We start from the raw sequence: 24,581 nt of genomic DNA, 5'->3' as shown, positions 1-24,581 counted from the left end.
CTGCTTTGGGGTTTCCAGAGCTTCCTTGGGAGGTTTCTTCTGTGTGTCCCACTGACCAGAGCACCACTGGGGGTGAAGTGAGCCCCAGACATCTTTAGGTTTCCATCTTTAGGTGAGCTTTTTGCCCAGGCACGTAGCAGAAGAAACTGTTTCTACTCATAAACCAAGCAAATTTATAGTGGAAATCAGTGGGAGAGAATAAATATGAATCCCCATGATGTCATTTTATGGGCTGCTTTATAGATTGTAATCACCCATTTAGAGTTTGCAGGCTATTAATTTTGTTTGCGCAGAGCCTCAGGACTCTTGGGGACAGAATTTACAGGGCTGTGGTGTCAGACACGTGGTTCTAGGTCTTAAACCCCTGAAAGGTTTTGGAAAGAGAATGACAGGCAGCCTTTGGAGCAGTTGGGGCTTAGGGCTCTTTCCTCTAGCTTTCCTCCTGGACATAGTTTTAAAATATTTGTTCACTGTTTTATCATCTTAATTTTACCCTAGTCTTCAGGCCTGTCCTTTCTGTAAGCTAGGTGACTATGTGGGTTTTGCATTAAACCTTTGGTAGAGAGAGCTCCCCTCTGAGAACCTGAAGAGATGTAAAGAGGAACAGCACAAGGTCAGAGAGAACTGGGTGGAATCCAGCTCTACTCCTTGGCTTGTGATCTAGAGCCAATTTTCATTGTTGTTGTTACTTTTTTCAACCTTCGTTTCTTTCTCTATAAGTTGAGACCCATGCCCTCAACCTCAAAGGGTGATTATAAAGATAAAGAAGAGGAAATAGGAAAAGCACTTGGTACTCAAAATGAGTTATAGTTCATAAAATGACTATGATGATTGCTGTTTTAAGGTAAGCTGGTAGAGTGGGAACACAGTGGAAACTAGGAGTCAGGGCACCTGGTCCCAACCCTGTCACTGATGTGCTGGGTGATTTTGGACATACTAGTTAGCCTCTCTGGTCCCAAATTCTTCATTGGTGAAATAAAATGTTTGGCTCAAAAGATTTTCAGACGTGGTGCTTCTCAGTGTGGTCCATCGACCACCATCCCCTGGAGACTTGTTAGAAATGTAGATTCTCAGGTTCAGCCCCAGCTCTCTTGGCCCAGCAGTCAAAATTTTAACAAGCTCTCCAGGTGTCTGGTGGGCATAGTGAAGTCTGGGAAGCATTACCTTGGTTCTAGCACTCATGTCCGATATTGACTTCCCAAGCAGCAGTCACCTCTGGAGCCTTCCTCTTTGGGGTCTTGGACCGCAATGGCCTTTGGCAAGGAGTCTCTGCTGGATCTGTGCTGCACACGGGGTGTGGGAATCTCTGGGCAACCAGAAGAGCAGTAGTAACATCTTTAGGTAACTGAAGTCAATCCTGCCCATTGGGCAAATATTAACTGGTTGCTCAGGGCTGCACTGAGTTCAAATACTGAGCCACTCAGGGGCTTCCAACGACCAAGATCAGGCAGTTTTCAACCTGTGATCCACTTTTGGTAGATTTAAGGCAAAAGCAAATACTTTTTGCCATTTTTTCCCAAATTATTTTACCATTATGGCACATGTTGATCCTGCCTAGGAGATGCATTCCCCAGAACCAAGCAAACAAGAAGAGGGTCCTCCTTCAGTGGGCTGTCATCGATCATTCCCCGTTCCATGGCCTCAGGACTGACTGCTGATGAAATCTAAAAGACCAGCTTGCAGAAGGCATGGAAATCCTGGGGTTAGGGGCCCCTCTGCTATGGAGGTATGACTCACAGTGGGTCAGGGAACCTGAGTGGGATCATCCCTGGAACTCAGAATCTCTAAGACACACTTATTGGCTCTCTATAAGCAATAACAGATGGCAAGATAATATTATTCTTCTAATCTTTTGCTAAAAACATTCAGTCATTTCTCAGGGGCCTCCCTAGTAGAGGAAGACACCTGCAGGGTATCTCATTCTTTCTTGTTCTCATTTTCCCTTCTACCATTTTCCCCTTAGTATATTTCCGGCCCTATGTGCAGGAAATCAGGTAGCTGAGGTGTGGTTTAAGGGACCCGTTGTGGTTCTTATGGCCCATCAACACAATTCCTTGGTGTTGGCCTGCAGTATCCATGTTTGTTACCCTTTTGGATCAAGGCATGAAAACATCTGTCCACAATGCCAGTCTTACCTCTGATATCAAAGATAGTATCTGAGACGGGTGATAAACAAATTTAATGTGAAAAGCTGATGATGTTTTGAAGTCAGTAGAGGATGGAGCTGACAATGAGCGTCTTGCAATGAGTCTGTTCTCAATTTCATTGCTGATAAAGAGAAACAGTGTAGTGTGGTGGCGAAGAGCACAGACCCTGAAGCAAGAATCCATGGGCTCAAATTCTGAGTCTTTAAGTCTGTGGCCCAAGAATTCACATTTCTAACTGACTTCCTGGGTATGCTGATGCTGCTGGTCTGCAGGTCACACTCAGGGTGGCAAGGTCAGGCAAGGTCAGAGCACAGCATGGGAGGGACTGTGCTGCCTGTGGTACACAGTGGAAGGTGGAGGAAGCCCAGGGGTGACATGGCTTACTTATATCATCTATGAGTTTTTTGTTTCCTTTAGGAAATTTACTGAAACATTCTTCATTGCAAAGTATAAAAACAAATATAAAATATTCAATGGGTATTAGAAAATCAGGTATACTCTGTTTACCTATGGGTTTTTCTAGAATGGGGGTTAAGGGTGGGAAAGTGATGGGAGACTTAAGTAGTAGAAGTCTATCAGAGGCCCCTTCAGATTAGGAAATGCCCTCAATGGGCTTCAGTATCCTTTATGAGATAATGCATAAGTGAGTGGACCCTAAGGAGAGGAGAGAAGAACAAGACCTTCCCCTAAGGACTATACAAGACATGTACCCATGGAAAGATGGATGCCATGATACAGTGACCCTGTGAGACAGTACTGGTGGAGTCAATATGAATAATGGGAGAAGGAACATTCACTTCTGTCCACTCTTCTAAATGCCATCGTAAATGAGCTCATTTAGTGTTCAGAGCAGAGTAGGTATTATTATTTCCACCTCAAACATGGAGAAACTGAGGCCAGAGAGGTTAGTAATTTTCCCAAGGCTACACAGCTGGCAAGTGGTAGAATGGGGATTTGAACTCAGTGATACAGCAGGAGGTAGACAAATCCCTAGGCAAACACAGGTGAGTCCCCAGTGAAACCCCCACCTGCAAACCAAAGCCAGTTTAAAGCCTGAAAGCCAAGCTACAAGTCTTGGATAAATCCACAGACTGGATTGAGAACCTCTCTTCCCATTTGGCATGCTTTCCTCTGATTAACCCCCACCTCTTCACCTATACCCACCCTTCCCCAATTGGTTTTTACACTGTTGCCTTTTTTTGCATACTCACAGACCAATCAGTATCCACCCCCGCCCCATTCTGAGCCCATAAAAACCCTGGACTTAGCCACACTGGGACACAGAGACTACCTGACTTTGGGTGGTAGACAATTCTCACGTCCCCTCTCTGCTGACAGCTGTTTCATCAGTTAATAAAACTTTTCACCTTGCTCACCCACTGGCTGGCAGCATAACCTCATTCTTTTTGAATGTGGGACAAGAAATTGGGACCCTGGAGAATGTGGGGGCTGAACAAACAGTCATGGTAGCTGTGAGATCTGCACCAGAGTAGTCAGGGTGTCTCCTACAGTGGGCCTGGACCCGAGCAATGCTTGTAGGGGGAATTGGCAGCTGGAAGTCTGTGGCCCACAGAGTGACCAAGAAAAACTGCATCATCAGGACTGGCCACAGGACACCATTAATTAAGTGCTTAAGGAGCAGTATGGGGGTGGGCAGCAACCCAGGGATGCAAAAAAGAGAGGATTCTCAACCAAGAGCTCCTGGAGCTCAGAGAAGCAGCCCCTTTCCCAGGTCTGGATCCATGGATTGGGAGCAAGTTACTCCACCATTTGGTGGAAGGAAGCTTGGAAATCAGAGGGACCAGGGCTAAGTCCTAGGTCTGCTGTTTACTATCTTTGTGACCTTATGCGAGCCTGACTCTAATCTCTGTCTCCCCACTTACTGTGAGAAGGAAGTTAAAGGAGATGGCATGTGTAAAGGGCCCATCCAACATGTAGGACATGGTGCACCCCTAATATTTGGCAGCTTGTCTCCACTTTGCCCATTCCTACTCCCAAGCCTTGGAGTCTGAGATGAGAGGTCACTCCACCTGGCTTTAGTTGGGTTTGTTTTGAGTCCCTGTAGGCTCTCTGGGACTCCGCTTTCTGATGGGTTGAAAACATTAGGCTGTTGTGAGATGCTCCCATTACTGTGATCTAAAAGCATCTAGGATGCCTAGCGTAGCTTTCTCACTGGATTGCCAATTTCTCAGAGAATTAAACATTTAGTGCCCAATCAGATATTTTTCTATCTGCATACATGTGGAAATGTATGCTTACCCACCTCTAGGGGGTCAACTGAAGTGCAATTGAAGCCAACTCACTAATTCTCCAGTGCATGGTAGAATCTTCGTGGTTGGTGAAATGAGGCATGTGTATGATTTGATGGACTGTATCTACGAAAGTAGAAGATGGAGAGGAAACAAGGTCTGCCATAAAGAAAAGAGCTTGGTATGGATGCAAGAGGAAAAAGAAGGGGGAAATATAATCCTTCAAAAGTCCATCAAGTTTACCTAGAAACAGATTTACTTAAAAGTTTTGAGAAATTTATTTCTGATGATGATCCTTATGAGTCACTATTTCTTATGGAATCAAGCCAGCATAAAAGTTATCTTGCATTCTCAGCATAGCTAGTTTAGAGAATTAGGTCATTTGTAAGTCAAAAGATTTCTACAAAGTTCAAAATAAATAAATTCCAGGTATCTGAGCTTAAGATGGCTGGGAAGAAGGACTCCATTTGAGGCAGGTTTTCTCATTTCCCAGCTTAGAATTGCCTTCAAGGTCTTTTTCTTTATCTCAGAACAACAAAGACACTGCCTGAGGAAGAACCTCTGCTTTATTATGGTGTTCTGCAACCTAAGTCAGTGAAGTTTTGATTCTCCTGGAAGAGGCTGGCCAGCTACTCATTAGCTGCAGGGATTGAGGGGATTTCAGGCATCAGATGGAGGTGGGGACAGACTGGAGCCAGAGTTCTTGACTCCAATGCATGTTACAACCATCTGGGGAGCTTTTAAAAATGCTGATGCCCGGGCCTCACTTCCATTAATGGAATCAGAACCTGTGGGGCCAGCGAGTGCCCTAGGATTTCTGTGAGCAGCTCAGGCTCAGAACCACTTGTCGGATGCTCCCTAAGGATCTGGCAAGGATTTTATGAGTTTAGGTTTGAGAGCACCTGAAGGAGTCCAGAGGGGCTGGAGAAGAAAGGAGATGGTGGCTTGGTAGGCACCTACATCCCCAGGGGTGCTGGTAGAGACTATGCTGCAAAATTACCCAGGAAGAAGTGAGTCTTTAACATTGCAGCCATTACTATGCATGAAATGGTAATTAAAAGACCATATTTTCTTAACTCAAATACATTGATTAGAAAGATGCACCATTGATTTAATACCTGCTTTTTTGGAGGATGGGGTGGGAGAAAACTCTATTAAGTATGTATTAACATATGGACTGATTATAAGATAGATCTCAGTTTCACAAATCATTTTATGTTGGAAAATGTGCTTCTTGAAATTGATCTAACAGCATAATGATAGAGTGCCTTATATGGATTACTCTGCCTAATCCTCACAACAACTCTACCTGTGAGATAGATGCTAACATCCTCCCCATTGTATGGGGGAGGGAGTTGAGGCACAGATTGAATAGCTTATTCAAAGTCACAGGTAGTCCAGAGCTGGTCAGTGATGGGACTGGAATTCAAAGTGTGGTTTTCAGAAGTAGCCCACAAAATGTAGTGAGATCCAAGGCTGTTGCTTTCTCAGGTCTCTTACCTTCCCCAGAGCCAGGGAGGTGGCTTTCCCTTAATCAGGGTACCGAATCTCCCAAGTGCAGGGACATCCTGTCCACTGGCTCTCATGCCCTGCACAGGGTACCTGGCTTAGGAAGTGAGTGGGAATGAAATCTGGCTTGAGGTCCCTTAGCAGGCCCTGAGCCCAAGGGATTATTTTTTCTAATGCCACAGAGGCTCAGCATGAGCTGATGGAGCCCAGCCCAGGGAGAGAAGCCACACTGACTGGGCTGAACAGTGGACACAGCCTCCCTACCACGCCTGGTGGTTCTTTCACCTTTCTGAGCACAGCATGTTAAAGAATCACTCTATTGGGTTTGTCTGATGATACGGGACCAGGGAGAAGGAATTGGAGAGCCTTGTAGCTCTGGGGACCTTGATGCTATGCCTTTAGGACAAAAGCCCCCACTTCCCATGCCAGTTTGCCCTAACAGCATGGCAGAAATGGAAAAGGGGAGTGTAGGCTGAACAGGACCTTTGGAAAACACCAGGTTCTGATTTCCAGACCCTCGGTCTTCTTGTGCAGGCTTTCCCCCTCTTTGTTTTTCCCTTTTCTCAAATTCCTTGACGTGGTGGCAAGCTGAACCTCTTAGAGCTGCGTTCCAGAACAACCTGGGTAATGGAAAGTACAAAAACAACTTAAACTTGTTTCCAAAGCTTGATAGGTTACACCGACTTCTCAGAAAGTGTCCATTTGGACCCAAAATGTGAAATAACATTTTGAGGCACGTTGGAGGGGGGCCAGAGGGTTACGCAGCTGCAGGCGTGGGCTAGATGGGAAATCCAGATGCTGGCCTAGGGAGCAAGGTCCCTTCTGCTGCTCATGCAGGCTGTCAAAGCAGCAGCCTCCTTAGGACCCTCACTGCAAGCTTTAAAATGTTACTCCTTAGGGAGAATTTCAGATGGGAGGGAAGGCTTAATCAATACATGCAACGTTTAACTGGCATTAGAATGATGTTTTGTTTTGTTTCTTTTAATGGGAGATGATTGGTCGTAGTAGTAAGTCAGGGAGAGCGTTGCAGGGTGTGGTCTTCAACTTTCCCCATCTTTATCACATGCCAAAAGTTGCTCCATTTCAGCATGCAATCTAAATTTAAATAGTCTTCTGGTTTTTAAGAAAGCCCCCTAGCTCACCTGTGCAGTAAGACTGAACTACTATGAAACCAGCACTGCTGAACATATATGTGTGGAAACACAACAACAACAAAATCAGTTGTTCAAAAGACATATTTATTATTCCTTCAGCAGAGAGGCCCATCTGATGCTCTGGGGCGCAGGTCCCATGAATGTTCAGGGCAGTCTCTGCCCAGGCCAGCTCCTTCCCCGATTGTCCACAGTGATGATCTCTTACAGACTGTCCTGCCTGCCCTGCACACAATGGGAGCCAGTCTGGAGGAAGGTTTGGTGGCCATCACTCTGGTGGGCACTGGAAAGAACTCTGCTGGATGCCGAGGGCCATTTCTCTCTGGACTTGCTGGTGTTCAGTGTGGAAGTGGGAGGGAACTCAAATGAGGGGAACTTTGGGAGGTCACCTAATGTGGTAGGACCTAAACTCAGCTGGGTATTGGAATCATCTGGAGATTTTTTTTTCAGTTAGGGTGCCCCCTCCTGCCTTGTCACCATAGATCTGCAGTGCAGCCCAGACATCCATTTAAAATAAGCTGCAAGTTTGGGCACAGTGGCTCACACCTGTAATCCCAGCACTTTGGGAGGCCAAGGTGGGTGGATCACCTGAGGTCAGGAGTTCGAGACCAGCCTGGCCAACATGATGAAACCCTGTCTCTGCTAAAAGTACAAAGATTAGCTGAGCGTGGTGGTGAATGCCTGTAGCCCAGCTACTCGGGAGGCTGAGGCAGGAGAATCGCTTGAGCCCAGGAGGCGGAGGTTGCAGTGAGCCGAGATCACGCCACTGCACTCCAGCCTGGGCGTTGAGAGTGAAACTGTCTCAAAATAAATAAATAAATAAAATAAGCTCCCCAGGTATTTCTGAAGGTTCAGGTAGCCTTTCTCATTAGCCCATTCCCCAGGATTCTTCTCTCAGTCCTTTTTGTTGACAAGCTCTCTCTGGTTTAGCAGGGGACACAAGGTTCAATTATTGTTCCATTCTTACGATACAATTCTTGGATCTGGTTTGGATATAAATGTCTAGGTTGCCAGTTTCTTGACAACTTCAAGGGCCTTGAAGTTGACTGGTGAGGAAAAGGCAAAGTAAATGCCTGAGGGATGGATACCAATTGCTGTCCCCAGGTTTAGTCAGCAACTTTTGCTGTTGTTCCTGGGTCTACTGTGTGCACTCCTTTGAGGGCCAGTTATCACACAGGTCTCCCTTTGGGTCTCCATCTTGGAATCCAGGCAGGAGAAATTAACCAGGAAATTAAAGACATCTTCCCTTCTCCACTCCTGTCATGTTTAGATCTTGGGAGTAAGGAGAGGAATGGGAGAGCAAACATAGCTTGGCTGGAGAAGGAGGTGGTTTTGATCTTTTCTTCTCCCCTTCCTTTCATAGGTAGAGGTTGTCTCCTTTATACCATGTGTCTTGGGGAGTAGTCACATTAATTATGCATGTATTTAGAGCTTTACAAGCCTTGCCACCAGACGTGTGTAGTGCCTTACAGTTTACCAAATAGGTTCACATACTAATCTCTTTTGACTTAGTGAGATGATGACTCAGCTGGTTATAAATCATCAAAGCAGCACCATGGACCATGCATGACAACGATGGAGCTAGGGCAAAGCTGTTACTTGAATGAAGGAAAATGATAAAAGCTTATGTTCCCTGAGCCGCAAAAGAAAATAGCTGTAAAATTTCCCTTGAGGCTTTTTCTGTTATATCTTTAGCTCTTTAAAAATCTCATATTGAAGATACCTAAGAAGTTTGGCAACAATGTCCTGTAGATGAAATGTGGGTGGAGCCAATTGATTGGGCTTCAAGTTGCATAATGTTGGGTATGGTGAGGCTATTTGGTTTGGCTCTACTCTTGGGACAAGAGACAGTGGGAATGTGTCCTTGTTTTGTAGTTCTCTGGAAGCCAGAGGAAGGTTATGATTATAAATTTAATCTCTCAGTTTTCTCTGTGTCTCAGCCTTCTTCACAGGGGGTAGGACCTCCATCCTCACAAGTTACGGGGGTGGTCTCAGCTTCTGGAGCAATGAGGCAAGTCTGCATCCTGTTGGATGTCTTGGGTACAACCAGATTAATGATTCAAAGGCTGGGGGAAGTCCAGGCTCACAAACGGCTTTCCCAAAGCTCCAGAAGGAACTTTGTTCTTCTCTACATTCCCCCACCGCCCCCCCCCCCCACACACACCCAGGCATTCCTCTTAGATTTTATAATCTCTTTGGAGCAGATCGGCAGGTAGGACCTCTCATCTGTTTTTTTCATACCGCCATGTCATCAGCTTGATAAATGAGACAGACACATGCTAGAGTGGAGATAGCATTCTGTGAAGAGCATAGTGATGAGGCCAGATGGCTGCCAAGCTCACCCCAGTGTGGGTCTGGGATGGCAGTTCTATCCAGGAGTGTGCTACCATCAGACCAACTAAGGGAGATGTTTTTCATACATCAGCTTTCATTGGAACTGATAGTATTATGGAAAATCTGTCCTGTCCCCAGCAGAATGATCAATCAAGGGTGATGAGCCTCCACTTGGGGTAAGCATGGCTGATGGTCCCCCTTCTGACACATGAATTAGTTGGTTTTAAAAGGTTTACCTCCATATTAGTTCCCTGTTGCTGCTGTAACAAATTACCACAAACTTAGTGGCTGCAACAATATAAATTTATTGTCTTACAGATTTGGGGGGTCAGAATCCCAAATCATCTCACTGGGCTAAAGTCAAAGTGTCAGCAGGACTGGAGGCTGGCTCTGGGAAGACTCTGCTTCCTTTCCTTTTCTAGCCTCTAGAGACTGCCTACACTTTTTGGTCCATGGCCCCTTCCTCACATCACTTCTTACTTTTGCTTCTGTTGGCACATCTTCTTCTCTGATTCTGACCCTCTACCTCCCTTTTATAAAGACCTAGTGATTACAGTGGGCCCACCTGGATAATCAAGGACAATCTCCCCATTTCAAGATCCTTAACTTAATCACACCAGCAAAGCCCCTTTTGCCATGTAAGGTCACATATTCATGGGTTCTTGGGATTAAGATACTGGCATCTTTGAGGGTCATTATTTTATCTACCACAACTTCCAGTCAGTGATTTCTCGGTTTATTTACCAGAGCCTCAGGGAGCACTGCATTTTGCCCTTTTACAAAATTACTTTTAAAGAGATTAAGTATGTACTTGTAAAAATAAAAAAAGTTAATTTGTTTGAAATCATATACTTTAAAATATCTCTTCATCCCCAGTTTCTAATGCCCCATTTTTCCTTCCCAGAGCTGAACACTATGTTTATTAACAATCTCTAGTGTACACTTTCAGTGAGAATCTATGCACATACAAGCGTATATGCACACATATATGTGTGTCTATGTATAATTTTCCCATTTAAAAAATGATGGTGCACTTTCACACTACTCTCTTTTTTTTTTTGAGACCGAGTTTCACTCTTGTTGTCCAGGCTAGAGTGCAGTGGCATGATCTCGGCTCACTGCAACCTCTGCCTCCGGGATTCAAGTGATTCTCCTGCTTCAGCCTCTGGAGTAGCTGGGATTATAGGCATGCACCACCTTGCTGGCTAATTTTTGTATTTTTAGTAGAGACAGGGTTTCACCATGTTGGCCAGGCTGGTCTTGAACTCCTGTCCTCAGGTGGTCTGCCCACCTTGGCTTCCCAAAGTGCTGGGATTACAGTCCTGAGCCACCACACCCGGCCTCACACTATTTCTTAATGATCTATTCACATCAGACCTATATGCCTGCCTTTAAAAACAGCTACAACATATTTTTACTTTGCATTGGTGTATCCAAATATATGTAATTGGGAGCCCTTTATCAATAGATTGTTTCTTTTCTTTTTTTTGAGACAGAGTCTCGCTCTGTTGTCCAGGCTGGAGTGCAGTGGCACAATCTCGGCTGACTGCAACCTCCACCTCCTGGGTTCAAGAGATTCTCCTGCTTCAGCCTCCCAAGTAGAGGGGATTACAGGCGTGTGGCACCAGGCCTGGCTAGTTTTTGTATTTTTAGTAGAGACAAGGTTTCACCATGTTGGCAAGCCTGGCCTCGAACTCCTGACCTCAGATGACCCGCCCACCTCAGCTTTCCAAAGTGCTGGGATTACAGGCGTGAGTCACTGTGCCTGGCCCTGATTGTAACATTGTTTCTAATCTTGTGCTGTAATAAACAATGTAACAGCATATGCATTCTTACATTGGTCTTTGCACACATGTGCCAGTGTATCTATGGGGTAAACTCCTATGAATGGCATTTTTGGGTCCCAGGTTATGTGCACCTTAAATAATGATAGTTGTTGCTGCATTGCCTTCCAAGATGTATATATGAACATATGCTTAGAGACCATGGCACCTGGGCCTGGTCAAACACCATGCTCAGCAGGGCTCTACCATGTTACTCACTAATAGCTCTGGGGACATCTCATTATAGTTCTGCCTCTGACAATGTCCACCCTCCAGGAAATAGCTCACTAGTTGGGGGTTAAGTCAAGGATGATAAGTACACCCATTGGGTAAGCCACTGCAAACCTGGGCCCAGAGTTGAAGCCAGGACAAACATGTTCACTAGAAAGGCTATTCATTAAACATCATATTCCAAGCTATTCTGTCAAATTCTAGGGACACCGCACTATGTCTTCTTGAAAACCTCTGATTTCTTTTGTCTGTCCACGTTGCTGGAGCTAGACAGTGTCGAGACTTTGATTTGAGTACCGCAGTGGCGGGCTATTCTGGGAGGAACAGACCTGAAAGAGGCAGCACATTTAGCAGAGACTGCAGCCACACTGGCTGGGGCCAGGGTGCTTGGATGTGACACAGCTATTGTTTGTGAAAGAGATTTGATGCTTCATTAGAGAAAAACTGTGTACAGAAACCCGGCAGAGATTTCTTAATGGCATTCTGATTAAAGGAGCAAACAACCTAAATGCCAGATTAGTAGCATTTCGGGAAAGAATGCATGATGGGGACTGCATTTCTATTTCCTTCTTTCCCTCAGCCTTGCTTGGCAGCATACATTTGTCACTTTGAGGACATGAGAAAGGGGCTCTCTGATGTAGCAGAGAAAGAGCTGGAAAGCAGAGGCATGGAAACTTTCAGCTTTCTGGCAGGCCAAGGGGCAGGTTGGAGGTTCTGATACAGTGTATGCAACTCCCAGGGTCCAGAGATAAAAGTCTAGACGGTCCAGTGGATCACCTTGGAATGCAAGGCTATGTGGATGTGCATCAGTCCTTTCACCAGGAACCTTCCAGAATGGTTAAGAAAGGAACCCACAATGCCCCTGAGAGTCAGGGCTGTCATGCACATGAATGGTTACCTCTTCTGTACCATGGCCTCAGAACATGGTAGAGCTGATATCAAGGGAACCACCGTTTCTCCCTCAGAACCATGCTTTAGGAGCTATGGTTGTCCCCCCCATTCTTGTTGTGCAAACTCATTAGGAGGGGTAGCTCTCTCTTAGACCTTCAAGATGGGGATATGCCTGGACAGGGTGAGGCATTAAGAGTCTCTCTTTATAAACAATGAGGAAAATTCCCTATACATTGGCCAAAGTGATCTTTTTAAATGTAAATGAAATCAATTGTAAGTTCCAAACTCCTTCCCATGGCATTGGCCCCTGACACATCCCCCATTGCTCAGATGCATTGGCCACATTGGCTTCTGGAGGCTCTTGCAGCACACCAAGCTAGTTCTTCCTGGGAGACCTTTGACCTACTGTTCCCTCTGCCTGCCATGCTCTTCTCCTGGCCTTTCAAAGGTAGATCCATTGCGTTCTTCAGATCTCAGCAGAGATATCCCCTTACCAGCTGATATAGCTCCCCACCCCCAAATCCTGCCACCTCGATGCTAATTTCCTTCATAATCCTAACATGATCAGGAACTGTTCTTATTCATGTATTTGAATGCTTACTTGCTTATTGTATTCCTGCCCACCGGAATGTAAGTTCTAAGAGGGCAGGGATCTGGTTAGTCAGATTCAATGCTTGTAGAGGTCAGAACCCAGCCAGGAAAACAAAGTGGCTCAAGAGAGTATATTTAATGTAGGGAACTATTACCCTAGCATCAGAAGAGTGGAATGGCTAAGTAGGTCACTGTAGGGCAACCCAGAGGTTGACAAGAGGAAGGAGCTGGGGCCTGGAAGGACAAAAAGAGGAGGTGGTATCATGGAGGAGACCTAATCATGGCTGAAGAACAGAGAGGAGAGGGACAGGTTCCAACTTCTCCCTTCCTTCCGCCCTCTGGGCTTTGCCCAGTGCTTCCACTGGCCAAATCCAGTATGATCCAGTTGGCAACAGTGCCAGAAAACATAGTGGGGGCTGCCCCTGTGATTAAGAATAGAGCAGGCAATAGGTGGGGAATTCATCCGAAAACACTGAAATGACTGGTGCCTTACTCTATCTCCAGCTGTCTTGACACATACTAGGTCCTCAGCAAGCAATTGTTGGATGGATGAATTAATGGAACGCACCACTCCAAAGGAGTCAGCTTTCAGGTCAACTCTAATGGAGTGGATCCCTAAGAGGGAAGGGCTTTGCAGGCTGGGCTTAACAGTGGAGACTTCCTGAGGCCCGGCGGGGTCTCAGCCGGCTGTGCCTTCTATCTCTGCTGCCCTGCCCAGAGGAGGATGAAGGATTCTTATCTCTGGAAATAACCCTCTTTCATGAGCCCTTTAATCTGAGCCTGCTGACACTTTTATATGTGCAGGGTTATGTTACTTGAGGAATTCCTTTGAAGACAATTTTAAACTTTCATCCCTTAGTTCAATTTTAAAGTTTGTAACATTTGGGACCCTTCTCAGAGCCCTGGATTTACTCCTGGCATCAAGATGTTCAGGGCAGAGCTGAGCTGGAGGGGAATTCCGCATTCCTAGTGATCCTTAACTGGTGCCCCTGGGGAATTTATCTAACATACTGGAGCCTCCACTGGTCTGTAAGGCAGAATTAAGAACACCTTGAAGGAACATGAAAAAATGAAATAAACAGCCCAAGTAAAGCACCAGCACATATGAGGCACTTGAAAATGTTCATTCTTTTTCCCCCAGACGCTGGGAAATAGTTCAGATGCCCCCTATCCCGGGACCCATGAAGCAGCTCACCGCAGCCTCTCTATGTTGATTTTTAGATTTCCTTCTGTTGATTATTCTCCATGGAAGACGACTGGAGCAAAAGAGGTGGTTGGCCACCCATTACTACATCTCCTTGTTGGGACATTTCGCCCTGCTAAAGGAGTAATCGTGAATTTCTGTGAATTTTCCTTTAAGCGTTTTCTGTGTTAAAAAAAACTGTAGTCTGCCTAAACTGATTTATGTGGGTAATTTATGGAGTACATGTTTTTCTTTTTTCTCTCTTCCTTTTTCTTCTTGCTGAGGTGGTACCTTTGCTGCCTCGTCCCTGGAGTTTTGCATGAGAGTTGAATTTTGAGCTGCAACAGTTTTTCCCATTTAAATGTTAGAGTTGACTGGTACTTTATCAAAGTTCCGTAAGTACATTTCATACAAGAAATCTCAGCAGGTTAGAATCCAGGGACTTTTTATTTAAACCTCTAATGACAGTGATACTGGCCTGTAATTAAGGCATTTCTGGAAGTTACTTCAATTGACTTGCAGAAAGGAAGGCAGAAACCCTTGGAGGCTGGTACTAAATTCATGGGGAAGAGAGGCACGGGAAGCTGTGGTTTGGGAGGAGGGCTCATGTGTAGCGTGGGGCATATGTGTGTGCTAACTTTCCTGGGTTTCTGTCTGAATTGCTAGTATGACATTAGGTGAAAGGCATCTTGTCAAGAATGCTGCATGTCTGGTGGACTTCCTGAATATCAAATCTCCGAGCCTTCTTTCCAACTGCCCCTCCTGGCCAGCCTCATGAGACACTGATGAGAAAAATGCCACAGCTTTCAAAACGGTTAACCTCTCCTCTGGCAATTCACAGCACTGGGTTTATTCAAGCTTACGATGACACAGAATTTTCCTCCCTTTGAAAAGTACTGGTTAAATCTTTCTGTCTCCTGCCCTTCAAAAGCAGTCATTGTGTTTGTTTTTTTCAGAGGTACCATCAGGGTTGTCAGAAAGTGGAATTTCCCGCGAGATCAGAATTTCTTCAGCCTTCATTCATGACCTGAGTACTTTTGGTTTTGAAGGACAAACTTGCTCTATTTTGAGCACTGAAGGAAAACATCTAACTCCCAATTATGGGTCTGTGCATGTGAATAATTGGGTAATGGGATTAAAGTGCTTGAAGATACAACCCTTCCTCAGGTGCCCCTTTTCACACATAAGGAAAGTGGAGTGCGAAGGGCATTGGCTCACGGGAAGGAGTGGTGGGGACCCCAGGCCTTCAGTCCCTCATTTAACAAGGTTGTAAAGTCTGATTTGACTTCTTACTGCAAGCACCGCTACTTCTATGACATCCTCCATGCCGTTTTTATTTCAAAAGCAGTTTAATATGTTATTTCATTTAATCTCCACTGCAACTATTTCCATTTAAAATTTTGTTAGATAATCAATAGTGCTCTAAATATGATCCAATTTGGAAGAAATATGAAGAAAAGTCATCTTTTAGAGACAACCCAATTCATGGGCCTTGTAAACATTTTTATTTTTTAGGTAATCATAAAATAAAATTGACTTTTTAAGAAAATTTGGTGTGTAGGTCTATGAATTTTCACAAATGTATGGAGGCGTGTAACCACCACTATAATCAGTGGAACTGTGCCTTTACCGCATCGAACCACCTCCTTCCATCTCTAACCCCTGGCAGCCAGAGATCTGTTTTTCATCACCATAGCTTTATCTTTTCAAGAATGTCAAATAAGGAGAATCCACAGGATGTGGCCTTTTGAGACTGGTTTCTCTTATGGGCTTACTTTTTTTTTCTCAGTTAGAACTTTTATTTAAAATCAACAATCCATTGAACTTGCCTATTTGCCGAACAATATCTACAGGTAGAAATTTGCAAGGATAACTCTGGATAAGCATAGTAGGCCATCTATTTCATCATGAAGGAAATTTTTGATGTACTATTTTGAAGACTCTATTTACAGTCCCTTATATTTAAACTATATCTATTAAATTAGTGTTATATTGAAATAGCCATTAAAACAAAACAAAACAAAAGTCTTATATGGACCAGGCACTTGTGAAGTACTCTATTATTTCATTTAAGCAAATATACATCCTTTATGGGTCATCTGTGTCATTTTGTTATTTACTCCGCTTGTACAAGCTTGGCAGGGTTTGAGTGGTTCTTTAAAAGAGAAGTTGGTGATAGGGAGGGAACTTCATTTCTGTCCCAGATGCTGACACCTTGTGGGCCCTTGGTAACTTCCGCTGCTGTCCGTTTCCCTCATGTAAGGGCAGATGGCATTTGCATACCTGGAGGGACGCCGGCTGGAGTTACAGATGCCTGCTGATGATTGGAATGTTAGGGACTTAGTGACATGTGCTTTAGTCATGGGGTCCTCTCAGACACTTAGGGCATGCAGGCCTTAGGGGAGCCCTGTGCCTTTGGGGCTGGCTGATGCTGGGGAGTGGGACTGTCTGCTGGATTCAAGGTGGAAAGGGAACTGCTCATGTGTGGTTTGCCTGCCAAGGAGCTAATTAGGAGAATGGGTTTGGTGATCTTGATCTGACAGCCAGTGGGAGACTTCCTGGGGAGCTGGAGGAGATAAGCCTGTCAAGAGGCTCCCAGCTGTGTTAGGGCCAGGATTGTCATTGCTGCTAGGCAGGGCTTTGGTCCTCCCAAAATGAGAGTGAGCAGATTGCAGCATTCTTTCTCATAGCACCAAGGAATCATAGACTCCATGGCTAAGTGAGGTGGAACCAACCACATTGTGTGGTCAGCCAGTGCCAACCTTTCTTCTTGCCTGGCCTTGTGGATGGTGTTCACTTTTGAAATGCAAACTCCAGGTTATGTTATGAAACTCCACTTCTTTGTCTCTCAAAAAAAGCTTGTTAAAATGCGAGTATCAGTAGCCTTTTATTTCAAGCCTCAGATCTCCTCTAATCAGGCCATCAATTGGCCATACTGATAGCTATTATTAACCATTATTGAGAGGCACTAGATTATAAAGAGTTGAGTAGTTAAAAGCAGCATTTCTGGAGATAGACCACATGATTCCTAGTCTCACCTCTGCACCTGGCTGGCTGGGTGACCCTTGCATGTTGTCAGCCTTTCTGAGCCTTGGTTACCCCACTGGTAAAATAGGGATGATAATAGTACCTCCTTCACAGGTTTATTGTGAAGATTAAATTAGTCAATACATGTAAATCTACTGACAGATACCAGCCTTTGGTTGTAAGTTAATTTTGAGGATTCTATATTCGGCCACCTCTGCTACTCTGTCATCACATTCAGATTGAGAATTGCTGATCAGTCTAATAGTCTCACAGGGAATAAAGCTGAGGTCTACAAAGGCTCAGTGATGTACACAGGCAGAACCAGAACTAGAAGTGTCCCTGGACCCTTAATCTCTTCACACTGCAAAGCAGAAAGCTGGTGATCTGAATAAACTGTTTGCTCTTGGGGACTTTGCTAACTAGAAATCTTTATTAACTTGGACTCTGATTTTATTGTCAAGGCAAGAATAAGCAATTTTTAGATCAACAACTCCAAGTCACTGGAGTCACTTCAGCAGAGTTTCAGTGTTTAGTGTGATTTGCTGTGCCCATTTCTCTGCATAATGGCCTTCCATGCATGTATGAGGGGAAGTCCATAGTTAACTGGAATGCATGCTTAGGCAGAGCTTTTTGTTTGCCAACCAGGAGTGATAACGGAGTTTATTGCCACTTGATCCCCTCTGCCAGCCCATCTGGGTCAACTTGTTTTTCTCTGGTGTTTGCCCTTTCCATCAAATTGTTCCAGAGACTAACAACCTGGCTTAGTGATGACAAGTGTGTTAATAGTGGAGCTCAAGATAAGGCAGCAGTAACTCTGTTTGCCCTGAGAGTTTGCTGCCTGCCTGCTGAGTGATCCAGGGACTTGTCAGCCCTTTGAGTTAATGTGTGTGAGGTGCTGGATGCAGAGAAGAGCACTTGGTGTGCTTTCAGCTTGCACATGTGTCTTGGTGCTCAGCACTCCCCATCCCATGCCAGGAAACCTCTCTCTCTCTCTTTGCAGGAGATCCTCATGCCAACTCCCATCTAAAAAATGAATGCTTGTGATTTGGAAATACTTTTTCATAGATGCTCAGAAGGTGTTTAGAGTTTTGGCTTTTGCTTAGTTCACAAACCAGGTAATTCCCAGTTGTCCATATGAATGCTCTATAGTCAAATTTAGGATCCCAAATTGGCTTCTTTCATCACTGAGCAAGCTTCTGGACTAGACAGTCTCTTCTGTAATAAAATTGCTAAAGTGAATGCAACAGGAAGGAGAGGAGGAATTTGCAATGACCTCTTTGTGTAGGTAGATAGTCTGTGCTTTCCTGATGCAGGCTCCCTTAACATGAGGATTGTGTATGGGGCAGTGATGTACTGCTTCTGAATTATCCATGCAAAATGTTTGGCTCTTTGAGTGTGAAGCAGCAGCAGTTGCTTGTATTTTCAGACAAGGGTCTCAGTGCACAGAGAGGACTCCCTCCAAGTGTTGTCTTTGCATTTCCATTCATCTTATTAGAGCAGTGCAAACCCTGATGCATGAATGAACTGGGTTTGTGGCTGAATGAGTTTGGATTTGCTGAGCAGGCTGATTCAGGAAATTGTCCTTGATTCCCCTGCTGTTTCCCATGTATATACACCCTTCCTAAGTGAATGTGGCATTTGTATTGGATGAAGGCCATAGCTCAGTATGAAACGTGATTATATGTCTACTCTAATCCTCAACAGGCAATGCTTTCCACTTAAGGTGTTTTAGAGGACATGTGTACCATTGGACTTGCATGATATTTGGGTCAAAGGCATTTATGGACAGAGATGGAAGGTATGATCTATCAGCTTAGAAACTCAACCTCAAGAAAGAAGAGGGTGTATAAATGAGGATGCATAAAGTAAGAATGGAACCCCCCCACCCACACACACACCGTCCCTAGTCAAATTTGCAAAGACTTACGGATATGCTAATAAGATTGCTGCTTGCTAGGGGAATTCACAGGTCTGCAAATTCTATGAATTCTAATGCCTCACTCAGCAATTTTAAAAATGAATGGACTGGAATTAATTGGGAGCCTCCTTCCATGGGAATGTTGGAAGTATTCTTAGGTATCACAGAACACTGTCTGTTTATGCATAAAACTCCATAAACTACAATGGAAATCACTCTAGATAACAACGTGAGAGATGGGTATTACCAGGGGCATATGGCGTAATTTTAGGTGGTGGCCTGACCCAGCATAGGATGACACAGACTCCAATGAGGAGAGGGTTATGTTTTCTTTTACATTCTCTTTAACACAGAGAGAATGTCTTCCCTAGGTTCTACCAGGTCTTTAACACCTCTCTAAACTTTGGCAATCAGCCTCCGCTCTCAGGCTCTGAGTCTTTGTTGGGGTGACAAGATCGAGGTGGCGTTTAAATGATCTGGGTTTTCTTTTTTGCTGTATGTTTAGAATTACCTTCTAGTTATAGCAAGTGAGATGGGCTTTCCATTTGTGGTAGTGAAATAAAGTTCAATTTAAAAGTTAAACTTTAAAGAATGAGATTTAAAGAAAAAAAATCACACAATTAATTGTGTAGGTAGAGTCCCATTATAAATATGTTGTCAGGACAGGACATGAGTGATAGAGATAAGGAAACCCTGGCAATAGGAGATAATGACTACTTTGATTACACAGGGAGGCAGTAAGGACTGGTTCCTCCTTCATCTTGTAAACATGGCCACTGTTTCCACCAGGGGAATACTGATTGCTGTCCTTTACAGAGGCACTGTGCTAAGTAAGTACTTTTCACACATCTCATTTAATCATCTGAACAACCCATGAGGTATGCATAATAACAAACCTCTTCCTTTAAAGATGAGGAAGCTGGAACTTAGAGATAGTAACTGGCTTTTCCAAAAATACATGGCCAGTAAGGGGCAGAGGCAGCATTTGAGCACAGGCAATTTGACTCCAGAGCCTGGCACCTCACCCCTATGCCATGTTGGTAACACCCAGTAACAGCCCCAGAGAAATCTAATCAGAGAAAATTCCAGTCATTTCAGTTTACTACCTGGGGCAAATTGAGTTTATGGTGGGGGAAAAGAAAAACACATTTTAAAGAAGGGCAAAACACCATCCTAAACTTAATGAGTCCCATATGCCATCCCTATGTAACATCTTAATTTTCACCTGTTTCAGTGTCTGTTCTATTTCTCTCATACCACTGCCTGTTGAAAATAGATGCATGTTCTTGAAATTCCTACTTTTTCTCATTAAAGGTTAGATTTTATTATTCTTTCTCTCAAAGTTTGGATTGCCAAAGCTTTTGGATTTGGAATATATTCGGCTTGCATAGATGCCAATATTTATACATTGATACGAAGATTTAAAAAAAAACTTTAGAGGAAAGATCCTTTTACAACTAGACTTGATTTAGAGTCTATCAGCAATTTTCTTACATATTTAGCATAAGTATTGTGAGATAATGTATGCTTTCTAAAAATATACATGATGTTCTGCTCAGTCGAATGCATTTATTTCTTTCTTTAAAGTTTTCTGGGTAAATTTCAAGAGCATCGGGATATTACTTAACTTGGTAGATTTTATTAAACCTCCAAAGAACATAATTAACTCATTTTACAAACTGTTAATGCTTACAGAAATTCATGATAAATTAGATCACTTAAGACTGTTTCGGGAGAACAGGAAAAGCCAGTTTGTTAATGCTGGTCCTCTTCTCTATTATAATATTGTGAGAAATGAAGGAATGTTTATCACTAGCTGTTATAACCTTAATTTGAGAGTTCTTTAAATGGCAATTACATATATTTACAGAAGAATGACACTGGCATTTAGCTCAATATTTTCAGCTTAACAGAGTCTCGCTGGGCGTGGTGGTTCACACCTGTAATCCTAGCACTTTGGGAGGCCAAGGTGGGAGGATCACCTGAGGTCAGGAGTTCACGACCAGCCTGGCCAATGTGGTGAAACCCCATCTCTACTAAAAATACAAAAATTAGCTGGGTGTGATGCCATGTGCCTGTAATCCCGGCTACTTGGGAGGCTGAGGCAAGAGAATCGCTTGAACCTGGGAGGTGGAGGTTGCAGTGAGTCGAGATCGTGCCACTGCACTCCAGCCTGAGCAACATAGAGAGACACCGTCTTGAGCAATAATAATAATAATAATAATAATAATAACAACAACAGAGTCTCCCCTGAAAGAGGGATTATAAAACCAGGGCAAGCCTGTCAAAGAGAAATTTGATTTGGTTCTGCTGTTTTACATTTTAATATGCCTGTATGATGACCTAGCCCATTAAAATTTTTTTCTTTAAATTATCAATAGGCTGTCTCAACCTCTGTTCAATTGAATTTTACTCTACTCTCCCAGGGAACAAAATGACAGAGCATTTTGTTCTAGGTACCTTAGTTCTTGTTGCCTATTGTGGAAGCTCTATTTCCAGTACAGAGTTTCATAGGAAACCTCTCTTCTTCTGGTCATGACTATCACGCAGTCACCTTTCCTGAACAATTAGGAATTGACTTTCTCTTCCCCAATGCTGCATTTCACTCTCACCCTCAGTGTCCAGCCCTGGTCATATTGTCTTTAGCCCAATTTTTCACCACGCCATAGTCTTTCTTGCCACTGGGCTTTGCACGTGCTGTTCCCTCTGTTTGCACATGCTGTTCCCTCTTTCTCCTCTTCTTCCCATCCCTTTCCCACAGCACACGCCTTTCATCCAAATAGCACCTACTCATTCTTCAGATGCCAGCTCCAGTGCGACTTTCTTGAGAAACTTCTTTTCACCTTGATCCTTTGTGAGCAGCTCTTCTAGAATTGTGTTGTGTTCTTCCATGCCCTTGTTTCATTTTGGGTTCACATTCATTGGGGATGATTATGAATGGATACCTGTCTCCCCCATTAACTGACATTGTTAAGTTCCCTGAAAGCAGCTACTATCTGGTTTTTGTCTCAGTTCTATCCCAGCACAGGATGAGCACTCCATTAAGTATCTGCAGTATACATAAGTGGACAGAAGTGTTTGTAAACACCCACATTCTGCCATTCTTCCCTCAATGACAAAGGATCCAACTCTACCACCTCATCAAATTCAGAGACAGCTTCTGATTTTGAGCCATAGGAGTGTCAACAGCACAAGTGCCTGAAGGGCCCACAGAATTCCTGGCATGTGCTGTACTTTATCAAGAATCTGACAGGGAATGCGGCTGTCCCTATCAAGCTGTTGTGCCTGACAGGCACCATCTCGGTTAGCTGTGGGACCACTGGTGTTTCTCCTGAAGCTGCAGGACAACCAGCTGCAGTGGGCTGACTGATCTTGAAATGAAACCCTGCCTCCTTCTCCCTCCTCCTCGAGCCAGAGTGAGGTGGTTTTAACTTCTATCTAGACAGTTCTGAGATTGGTAGAGGAGAAAATAGAAAGTTCTTACTTAAATTATTGGTGCAGAAAGAAGGTGTAGGTGAAGAAAGAAAATGGACATTTACTGACTATTCTGCAACACAGCCTGTGCAGTGTGTTAGGATACACACCCGTCATCTCCTTTAACTCATCTGTTGCCGCAGACTAGTCAATGGGAGCACCAAAAACTAGGTAAAGGCTGGTAGTTAAACTAGGTCTGTTTGGCTCCAAAGCTTATGTTGGCACCACAACTTCTTCCTAAGACGAAGGTTGGCCCTCACTGGTCTGACTCAAAAGTAGAGAACATTTACTCTGCCAGAGGCAGGAACATATTCAGCTAGCTTCAGGGGTCCTGGTGCTACAATCACTTGTGTTTCTTTCTTTTGTTTTTTTATGTCAAAAGTAATTAGCAAAGAAATTCTGTTTTGATTGTTTGTTTTAGAGATGGGGTCTTGCTATGTTGCCCTGGCTGAATTTGAACTCCTGGGCTCAAGGGGATCCTTGTGAGTAGCTGGGACTACAGAGCACACCACCCACCCAGCCACTTGTGTTTCTTATCAGATCTTCTATCTCTTTGTTGTTGCAGATTGGAGCCTGGGAGGCTGGGGGCTGGGGAGATAGTCAGGACCCCTAGAAGGGCAGGAAGGATGCACAATTATTCCACAGAAGAAGCCTGCCTCTGTTTCCCTTGATGTCACCTAGTCAACAAAGTCCCACAGTTTATGAGTTTAACCTACAGAAATTCTAATATACCTGCCCTGCATACATTCTGCTATGAGAGCCAAGGGATTAAAGATCAACAAAGGCTTCCGAGAAGAATGCTTGGCTTGAGATTGGGAGGAAGAATAACAGTCATCCTTCATCCATGATGAAAGAAGACTGGTGGGAGGAGAATGGGAGAGAATGTTGCAGATAGGAGAAACAGAATTTGCAAAGTCCACGTGGCGGCACAGAGGAAGGTTCACCTGAGTCATGGAGGAAAGTGCAGCCTGGCTGGAGTGTTTAGGGAGAGGAAGCCTGATGCCAGAGGTCAAGGCCATGACAGGTACCAAATCTGCCCCCACACATTGTTCTCTTTCCATCCTGTTGGGTAAAACATACAGATGTGAGAGATGGGATCTAAGGGGTGGGAGGAAAGTGGGAAAAAGCTGGGGAGAAAGACTAAGTGATAGTTACTAAAAATAAAATTTGCTAAGAGCATGTTTTAAGGATCGTGGCAGAACCAGTCAGTAATAAGGGTTGAAAAACAAAGCATGAAAATGAGGTTAACCTCCCTGTTAACCCAAATTGAGGTCTCCCTGGCTTTTATTATCATGGTTATCGTAACACTCAGACACATGGATTGGAGTGTCTGGGGAAATCCCTTCAGTCCCCTCCCTAACCACCGAAGCCTTAGGAAACCACTAATCTACTTTATATGAACCTATTTTTAGGTTTCTATAGATTTTTCTATTCTGAGCATTTAATACAAATTAACTCATACAGTATGTAATCCTTTATGTCTGGCTTTTTTGTATGCAGCATAATGATTGTAAGGTTCCTCCATGTTGTAGCAGGTATCAGTAGTTCATTCCTTTTTATTACCAGTCAGGCACTTTTTGACTCCCTGAAAAGGGCATCCCATCATAAGGCAGTCACCGGTTCCCAGGCATGGCTGGAGCAGGGTTCCATAGAGTTGGTGATTTTCCTCAATCGTATTGGATCTCGGTGGTCTAGATAAAGTCAGCCCGGACACAGCCCTCTCAGTTTCTCTCATGCCCTGCTTAGCAGCAGCTGTTCTCTAGCTATATATCCCTGTTATGGTTTTGGGTCCTGGGTCATGAGTGGTCCTTCCATTCACGGCCACCATGTACAGTTGTATAGGTTGAGTACTGCACAAAGGTGCCCAGCTGAAGAAGGTACAAGAAAGCACTCAAATGCAACCTGTACCCCTTTCGCTAAGCCAGGGGCTCCAGAATGGTGCTGTGTCAGCCAGAGGGGAGAGTACTTTTTTTTCTAATGCATTCAAGGCTTCCTAAGGGCTTCCTAAGGGCAGTCCTTTGGATAGCATGCTGTTGTCTGCGGCACTTGCCAG

General features: G+C 44.2%; 1 protein-coding gene across 43 annotated transcripts in view; it reads left to right on the top strand.

The window, feature by feature from the left end:
• KCNMA1 (potassium calcium-activated channel subfamily M alpha 1) overlaps nucleotides 1-24,581 on the top strand; it is a 767,331-nt gene that overhangs the window by 331,734 nt on the left and 411,016 nt on the right. The gene's annotated exons all lie outside the window — the stretch shown is intronic.

This window comes from Pan paniscus, chromosome 8 (assembly GCF_029289425.2).
Source record: "Pan paniscus chromosome 8, NHGRI_mPanPan1-v2.0_pri, whole genome shotgun sequence".
NCBI classification, from domain to species: Eukaryota; Metazoa; Chordata; class Mammalia; order Primates; family Hominidae; genus Pan; species Pan paniscus.
Note: the sequence above shows the minus strand (reverse complement) of the source record. Positions and strands in the feature narration are given on the sequence as shown.